Genomic DNA, 10,212 nt, shown 5'->3' with positions numbered 1-10,212 from the left:
GCTTTACAGCTATGGTTTGAAGACTTCAAGAGGGCGGTGGATAAGACAAATATCTAAAGGAGTAACTGATCCATACGTGAAAGATGGAGGGAATAAGGAGAATGATATAAAAGGAAAGGAAAAGCATACGAAGGGGAGAGATTTGAGAAGAAAGAGAAAACATTGTACACACAATCCTAGGTTGTAATCTATATTCAGAACAAAGCAATGCAATACAAATCGTTCTCGGCGTACGTCCAAGGAGATTTTTTGTTATATAAACGTCTTGTTGCATGTGGCTTGTGGATTTAGCCTATCGTTTATGTTATCCAATATCTATAAAAACCTAGATCTAAAGCTCACTCTCTATAAATTTCATTGTATTGGGCTTTTTGGGCCAATTCCCTTCATACTGTTGAGTCATAGTACAAATTGTGACCTTACAATTGGCGCCGTCTGAGGGAAATCTTGTGTTTAAGGATGAATAACGTGATGGCAGGCTCAGGTTTACACCATGCAGAGTCTTTGGGGTCCCAGCATAAGGATCATTTTCAACATCTTGAGCGGGAAAGAGATCAGGAGGGTAGTGTGCATACAGGGCACACCACTAGGAGTCATTCATGGAGTGGAAGCAGAATTCCTCATGAGGATGATGCTAAGGCCATGTAAAAGAAGATTGACCACCTAAAGAAGAAGTTGCATCGTGCGAGACAGAAACGAACTCCCTCTATTTCTGATCCTTCTTCTGACGACTTCCAAGGTAGTAGTTATAGGCCCAGGTCAAGAACTCCTCCTAGTGAATCTTTTTCGTATGAGACGGATGATCTTCATGATCGTAAGGGCAAGAAGTCTTCCTCCAGGGGCTTGGAAAACGATGTTATGGGAAGGGCGTTGCACCAACTTTCCAAGTCACCTTTCACACGTAAAGTGGAGAAAGGAAAGTTTCCTCGGCGTTTCACTTAACCAAATTTCACCATCTATAACGGCCAAACTAACCCTTTAGAGCATGTAAGTCATTTTAATCAGAGAATGGCGGTCCATTCTAAAAATGAAACTTTAATATGCAAGGTTTTCCCCTCTAGCTTGGGACCTATTGCGATAAGGTGGTTTAATGGCCTGAGGGCAGGTTCTATCGATTCCTTTATGGAACTCACTATGGCATTTGGGTCTCGTTTTATCACCTGTAGTAGAGTTTCTCGGCCTTTGGATTCGTTCCTGTCCATGGCCATGAGAGAGGGGGAAACCCTGAAGACATACTCTGATAGGTATTAGGAGATATTTAATGAGATTGATGGTGATTTTGATGAAATGGTGATCAACACTTTCAAAGTTGGACTTCCAACTGAGCACGACTTAAGGAAATCTTTGACCAAAAAGCCTGTAAGGAGTGTGCGTCGGCTCATGGATCGCATTGATGAGTACAAACGGGTTGAGGAAGATCAGCAGCAAAGTAAGGGAAAGGCGAAGGTTATCCCTCAAGAGATAAGGGATTTCAAGTCAGACAGATACAATAACTACAGGCCCTGGAGGGATTTTGTTGGGCACTCTGGTCCAGCCCCTCCTCAGGTGGTTAATACCGTGTTTCGAAAGCCTGTGCAACAGGTGTTGGAGTAATTCCATCATGAACCATACTTCAAGTGGCCTAACAAGATGGCAGGGGACCCCATGAAGCATAATCAAAACCTCCATTGCCACTATCATCAGGAGGGGGGTCATACCACTGAGAGTTGTAGGACCTTGTGGAATCACTTAGAGTAATTGATTAAAGAATGAAGGTTAAAGCAATTCTTGTATCAGCCCAATGGCCAGGGAAATCATTCAAGTTCCATGAATCAGGGTAACAATGCTTTAAGGCCTCCTTTGGGTATGATCAATGTTATTTTTGTTGCTCCAGGACATACTGGTTCTCATCCTTTCAGGGTGATGTCTGTGGCACAAACCCTTGCCGAGAAGTCTAACCCTGAGCCAAAGAGGATTAAATGGAATGTCCCACCTACTCTGAGCTTCTCGGAGGAAGATAAGATCGGAACTATTCAACCCCATGATGATGCTTTGGTAGTCACGCTGAGGATAAAGGGCTACGATGTAAAGAGGGTAATGGTGGACCAGGGCAGTGATGCAGATATTATGTATCCTAACTTGTACAAGAGGCTGAAGTTAAAACTTGAGGATTTAACATCTTATGATTCACCACTGATAAGTTTTGAGGGGAAGGCTGTTATACCAATGGGTCAGATTAGATTGCTTGTGCAGTCAGGTTCTGAGGTTGTGGAGGTGGATTTTATCGTGGTGGATGCTTATTCCCCCTATACAGCCATTGTTGCAAGACCTTGGCTTCATGCTTTAGGTGCGATTTCTTCCACTCTACATTTGAAGGTGAAGTTCCCTTCTAGTGATCAAATTGAAGAATTGATTGGAAGTCAGTCTATGGCCAGACAATGCATGGCAGTTGCAATTCTACGTCAGCCAGGGCAAGAGTCATTGACCTCAACTGAGGGGGCCTCATAGCAATCAATGTCCTCTACCACACCAAGGTGGCAGAGGTAGAAGAACCTGCGTGTGAGGAATTGGGGAAGGTTCTTATCGACGACGATCTTGAAAAATTCTTTCAAGTGGGAATTCAATTGCCACTTCAGGAGAAGGTGGAGTTAGTTACATTTTTGAAAAAGAATGTGGATGTATTTGCGTGGAATGCTTATAAGGCTCCGGGGATTGATTCGAATTTCATTTGTTACCACTTGAATGTCAATCCGACTGTGGTGCCGAGGAAGCAACCACCTCAGCGCTCATCCAAAGAGCATGCTGAGGCTGTCAAGGAGGAAGTACTCAAGCTCAAAAAGGCTGGTGCTATCAAAGAAGTGTTTTATCCAAAATGGTTGGCTCATAAAGTGGTAGTGAAAAAAAAGAATAGGAAGTGGAGAGTATGCATAGACTTTACAGATTTGAACAAGGCTTGTCCTAAAGATTCATTCTCAATGCCTTGCATAGATTAGTTGGTGGATGCTACTGTTGGGAACCCTCGAATAAGTTTTCTAGATACTTTTCAAGGTTATTACCATATACCCTTAGCCTTGGATGATCAGGAGAAAACAACATTTGTCACTCTTACAAGAAATTATCATTATAAAGTGATGCCTTTTGGTTTGAAAAATGCAGGGGCTACCTATCAAAGGATGATGACCAGGATGTTTAAACCTCAGTTAGGAAGGACTATTGAAGTGTATATGGATGACATGGTAGTGAAAAGTAAAACGGTTTATGTGCATATAGCAAACTTGAACGATACTTTTCAAACGCTAAGGAAGCATAAGTTGCGCCTTAATGCTTCCAAGTGTTCTTTTGGGGTAGGATCTAGTAAGTTCCTGGGTTATATGGTAACACACAGAGGAATTGAAGTCAATCCTGTGCAGGTCAAGGCAATTAACAGCCTACAGCCACCTCGAAATCCAAAAGAGGTTCAACGGTTGGCAGGGATGACTACTGCCCTCAACCGATTTATTTCACGGTCCACAGATAGATGTAGGCCTTTCTTTCAGCGGCTGAATAAGTAGAAAGGATTTGAATGGATCGAAGAATGTACTCTAGCTTTTCAACAACTTAAAGAATATCTTTCGCACCACCCATCATGTCTCGGCCAGAAATTGATGAAGTTCTGTTTGCATATATTGCTGTGGCTGACCATGCTGTTAGCTTGATTCTAATACGGGTTAATAATAATGTACAGAGACCAGTTTATTATGTGAGCAAATCTTTACATGAGGTCGATGTGCGTTATCTACTGTTGGGAAAAGCGATCCTAACAGTGGTGCACGCTATGTGTAAGCTTCCCCATTATTTTCAATCTCATACAGTTATAGTTCTAACTCAACTTCCACTTAAATCCATACTTTGAAGTGTTGATTACATGGGTAAGATTGCTAAGTGGGGCACCATCTTAGGGGCTTTTGACATCAAGTACTACTTATTTCTTGCTAAAGCCACTACTAATAAATTTGGATGAAAATTTTAATGTGATCTACAACTCTCAAGTTAACAAATGGTACGGTGTGACATTAGTTTTCACCACTTGGACTTTTGTAAGAAGAATTCCATGGACCTTCAAACTAGTTCTCCTAAATTGTTTATCCTAAATTGTTTAAAAAGGAAAGTTATCTTAGTATCCTTTATAATTATCCTCAAAGGAATCAATATTCTCTTCTTTGGCAGCTTTCAAGGCCATGGACTTGTTCCTAATGGTTTGAGGGAGGGTAAGCTCACATGTTTGCAAGAAACCAACAATTCCTCAACCTTGATAGAGTCTAGGTCCTTACTTTATTCTATGGCAGTAAAAGATCAAATTCCTAACAATTTTAGTTCATCAATCTTTTCTCTGAAGTTAAAAGGTGGAATTTAACTATGTCATTCAGCATGGCATAGAATTCGTTAAAGGTCCCACATCCTCACCCGTCATAGTCTTTTCAAACCGAAATGTTAGCATTTGCAGTTTAGAAACTTTTATATATAGCTTTGGTACCTTCATGGGTGGTCTCTAGTATGGTCCAAACTTCCTTAGAATTTGCATTCAACCCTTCATTATTTAGGTTAGCAACAGCTAGACATTCAAGGGACCATTGATCACTAAGGGTTTCAGTTTTAGTCCAACTTCTCTCAACATAAAGCTAAACTTCCTCGTCGATGGACTTAAGGAACACACTGATGTGCATATTCCAGTATGCATAATTATTATCATCCAAGTGCGGCCAGAAATCTTAAAATTATTGAAAAATGAACTTCTTTTGACCCATTTTTATATTATGCAGTGGATTACCAAATTATATTAGTCAACCAATTATGTAAATCTAATTACAATAGGGTAATTTCCACGAGCATTAAAATATCACCATATGATAAGTAATAAAAAGTAAAGAAATCAACACAATATATGGTAACAAAATGGAAGATCGAGGGATGTATTCAAAGAAAAACCCACTAAAAGGGTTTCCTAACCCAAAGAATGAATTCATTAAATAGAATGAAAGTTAACCATCTAGAATAGACCCTTATTACTAAACTCTAGCCTGTAGAAAATTTATTAACATGACCCCACTATATCAGCTTCAAGCTGCTTAGACTTTTTCTATTTTGAAAACATTCAACAAACTACGTCCATGACTTTAAAGACCATCTTGAAGATTTCATTTCCTGCAGTAATTTTGGAATGGCTCTATGATTTCAGCTCTAATCCGCTCTATGTCAACTAAAACACCGTATTAATTCTTCTTTTAGCCTTTTGAACTCATGGGTTGGTTGATTTTGGGGTTTAGTTTTTCTAGTGTACGACAATCCTCCAAGAACCTCTTTTAAGTCTTAATAAGCCCCGTTATGTGTTTGCATGTATGGAACACTTATTAAGTTGACAACCGACTTATTTGAAACACGTTAGAATCAAGTTTTTCGATTCTCAATCAAGCAAGCAAGCAGCTAGCCGTCGAGAAGTGTAGAGACCCTTGGTTTCAATAGAGCGAGTTGCTATGAAAGTCTGACGAAACCAATGCTTCCATCCTTCAAGGGGCAGTCGAAATTATAGATTTCTTTTCTTCTTTGAGTTGTTTCTTAGACGCTTGATCGTGAACTTATGATGATGCACTACAAACTCAATCGAGTTACAATATCATTAAATTTGTCAACTTAAAACCTAATAATATATATATATATATATTTTTTTTTTTTTTTTCTTATGCATTACAATATATATTGTCTAGTGTAAAAGAAAGACATATAAATTACACACTACAGTGTTGACAGATGAATTACACATGGTTTGTGTGAGATTAATTTCATGACCTTTTGATTCTTTCTTTTTTCTTTTTTCTTTTTTCCTTTTTATGAATATGAGATCATGAGTCCGTAGTCCGTACAAAGGTGGCTTTGACTTTTATTTAATCATACAGATGAACCGGTGTGCATATGTTCATCCGTCATCCCCGGTACGGTTCCCACTGTTTTATTCTTTCATTGTCCCCAAGTTGCACCATATAAAAATTTGATTATTTTAAAGCTGTAGTGAACAGGTCAATAAGTGACCAAGCAGAGATTAGTACGAACCGCCAACTGCTAGCTCAATCTTCAGTTCTTTACCGACCACAGAATAAAGTATAGCTTTGCATTTGTTTTCTTGAGCTGAAGTAAAAAAAAATTATATATATGATTTTAACTTTGCTCTTCAGAAAACCAAAATAAATCGTCTGCTTCATTTTAAAATTTCAGTAGTAGATAATCTGATAATGCACAATGAACTCAAGGATTCAAAATTTAAGGATGTGGAAAATAAAAAGTTCCAGTTCATGAAAAGTTTTAAGAGTTTTCTTGAATGTAAAACTAAAAGTGAAAAACCGAATGACCATTCCTGCTCCTGCCTTCTAAATTTTTCGATATTAAAGTCAATGAAAATATCTTAAAGTTGGGCTATACGAAGTATGTGTACAAGTGTTGCATAATTGTTGTATATGGTTTTAAATTAGATAAGTCACTGGCTCTCATTGCCTGTACAGCCCGTACCTTAAATTATTCAACTTGTTACGATACCTAAGCCTCCACAAAGTTAAGAAGAAAACAACAACCTTCCCACCTTTTATATAACCATTTTTTTATGTTAAAGCGCGTTGATAAGGTTGATATGATTGTTATATTTCTATTGGGATAATGACGCTTTTTTTTGTTGTAGTCATTATATACAAAGGTAAATGTCATGTACACACTATGTGATAGCAACTATTACGAAATTGATTTTGAAAAGTGTGTTAGAGGGGTTCTTTTTAAGACTATGCTTATCTTAACATAGGTTGTTTTTATAAGGAAACAAGTTGTAATTAAGATTACAAGTTTCATAGGGGACAGATCATGAACATGACTTTTCCTAACTCAAAACCAATCCAGTTGCTATAAAGTATAGAATGGTGTGTCCTTGGACCCAAAGAAATTTCTTAAATATAAAACTAGAATGACGCTAATGAAAACTTTGGTGATGCATTTGATAAAATTGTCGACACTTTAAGACTTTTTAAGTCAATTTAACAAGCACCATTTTTGCGTAAGGTTGAGGGTTTCAATATTTTTCTGCCAGGATTGGTCTGGATAACCACTAAATTTTTTACATGATCTGATTATCTTGGATGGCCAAGATACTCATAATGATTTTTTTGCCTTTTCCTTTTCTAATTTCAATGTTAATAGTAAAGAATAAGTTATAATATGTGTGTGTGTGTGTTCATGACTTCATGGAACCCCTGCAACTTGCAAGGCGGCTTATAATAGTTCTAATGTTGTTATAAGTTACAAGTTATAACCAATAACTGGTCTACCAAAGCTGCTGCTTAGCTCTTATCATGAATAATTAATAAAAGATGAGGACAAAATTAAAGAAAGTGATAGAAAAACGAGAAGATGTCTCCTAATTGTTTATATGTGTATAAAACAGAAGTATGACACCAACCGATAAGGGCTTGAACCATCAAACCCCAAGTTTTTATATTTGAATACATTTGTTTTATATCTACTCTTTTGTTTTTAGTGTTCCTAACAGACTAGGAAGATGCCAATATTTGGATTGAGTTGGTAATCATTTTCAAAATCTATCTGAGAACAAAGACCATAACTAAGCATTATAACAAATAAATCCTGTAGATTCATCTTATTTGATTGGAAAGAGCTTTATTAATTGTTTACTGAAATTATTTAAAAGTTAAAATATTTACAAATAGAAAACATGTTTCTAATTTTGAGTTTTATTTACTTGAAGCATAGTACCTATCTAACATAAGCATGTAGTAATTTAAATTAAAAAAATTGTTGCTCCAAAACTCTTCAAAAGGGTAGTCGTCAAGGCAAGCCTGATCCAGTTCCTCTCTATTTTACAAACCATTCATTTTGTTTATTTCACGGTTCAAATTTTTTTTCTCATTTAAAATTTTAATTTACATAATAGACTATGCACCTCTAAATTTGTAAAATCTAATTTGAATAATGAAATGGACAAATTTTGAAATTGGAGAGGACGAGTTGTAAAGGCAAACCAGATCTAGTTCACATATACCTTTGGTAACATGTTATTTTACTGGGCAATGGGCATTACGAACAAAAGCTCTTGAGGCACATATACATTAATTTCCACAGATTGGACCTTTATACAGCTTGCTTATTCGAGATTTTGGGGTACTCTCTGAGGTTTAATTTTTAGTTCTGTATCAAAAAGTTGGAATGAGCTTCTCTGTTGATATGCAAGATATAATGGCCTGACATACAAGGGCCACAGCTCTCTACAGAATTTGGGCTTCCACAAAAGCTCTTGCCCACTTATAGGCTATATTTTGGGCTACTCACCTGTGTAACGAGTTCTGGTCACTAAGCTTATTTTGGCTCTTTTATTATGGGCATTAACATTACTTGTCTCTCCTAAATTTAGATATGCATGTTGATGTTTGTCATGACATGAGTATGATTTTTTGTCCCCTTTCTCCTATTGATATGATATTTATTGTTGAATGAAATTCAACTCATCAAGATTATGAGAACTTTAACTTATTAGGATGTAAAAAAGAATGATAAATGAACAAACAAATGTTAAAACACACTTTAACCTATTTGGGAATTTCATAGTTTTCGATAGCTTATTTGTATTATATCTTTCAAAATATATAATTTTTGATAGTTTTTATGTTTAATATGTGATAAAAAGTTAAAACAAGCTTTTAGAAGGAAAAAAAAACTACTTTATATAATAATTATTATTGTTTATAAATAAATAAAAAATTTTAAAAAGAGCTATGATTAAAAAGCATCTTTTTTCTTTTTGTGGCCCTACTAGGTATTGGTTCTCAATAAATTTTAGAGATAGATCAAAAAAAAATTTGAACTTCGTGAAGCTTCACAAAAAATATTATTACCTGGTTATCACTTGAACTTCATTATAGCTTTGTTGCTTTGTAGTATTATTTTGTTTCCCTTGAGCAACTAATTGAAATTCCCTCTCCTCAATTACACATATTAGTGGCATTGTGTGTGTGATTAAGAGTCCTTGAAATTTATTTATATTTATTAATTTGCGCTATTCTATTTTGTGTAATATTATTTATTATAATTATGTTATTAAAGTGCTCTTGGCAAAACCAAATCCACTCTATAAGACCTATTTAAGCTTGGGATATATATATATATATATATATATATATATAATCAGAGTTGTCAAAACATAGATTATATCATGAATAAATACAATTCATACAAAAATGATAGAAATTCATTTATTATGTTCAACCAAATAGTCTTCTAATTTTGTATTAAAACAAGTTTACCAATTTTTTTGGACTCATTTGCTCCATTTGTTTTGAAATAAAACTTTTTCTTTGAATTTTTTTTTTTCCATTTTCAAGTTTTTGTCTACATGTAAAATATAGTCAAATTTGTAAGATATTTTCCAATAAAATCATTATAAAAAGTTGTAAATGTTTTACTTTTAAAATTTTGGTAAAACATTTTACAAAAACACATAGTGGCTTTCCTTCCCCACACGATCACCGATCTAGTGGGTTGGGCAATTGGTACCAACAGTCTAGTGGCTAAAACCACCATTCCGACAACTAGTGTCAATTATTTGATAATTGGAGTCATCGTTTCGAGGACTGGTGTCAGTGATTCGATAATTAGAGACGTCGTTTCAACGATAGTCCAATCCACAAAGACACCGCTCTGGTGACAATTCTATCACTGAAGCCATCTTTTCAGCGGTCCAATCACTAAACCTTCAGTTGATGACTGATGTCGGTAATCCAATAGCCAAAGAAGCTGTTCTAGCAAATCTTGTAACTAGAGATATCATTTCAACAACGATCCAATGGCCGAAGCCATCGTTTCGACAACAAGCGTTGGTGGTTTGATCACCTAAGACAACACTCTGGCAGTAATCACTGACGGTTTGATCACCGGAGTCACCATTCCAACTGTCAATTCCAACAATCCAATCACTAGACCAGTAGCCTCGATGGTTGAGCTACCAATTTTGGTGATTTGCTTGAAAATTTTCAAATTTTAATAAAAATTTCAATTCAAACTCAAATGTTTATATATCATCCAACAAAAGAAATTCTTATGATACAATTCAAAAAAATAAATAAATAAAGAGAGAGAGAGAGAGAGAGAGAGAGAGAGAGAGAGAGGTATAGTAAGATTCATGAGTTAATCTTTTTCTTTTTTTAATTA

The sequence above is a fragment of the Castanea sativa genome, chromosome 6 (assembly GCF_040712315.1).
Source record: "Castanea sativa cultivar Marrone di Chiusa Pesio chromosome 6, ASM4071231v1".
NCBI classification, from domain to species: Eukaryota; Viridiplantae; Streptophyta; class Magnoliopsida; order Fagales; family Fagaceae; genus Castanea; species Castanea sativa.
Note: the sequence above shows the minus strand (reverse complement) of the source record.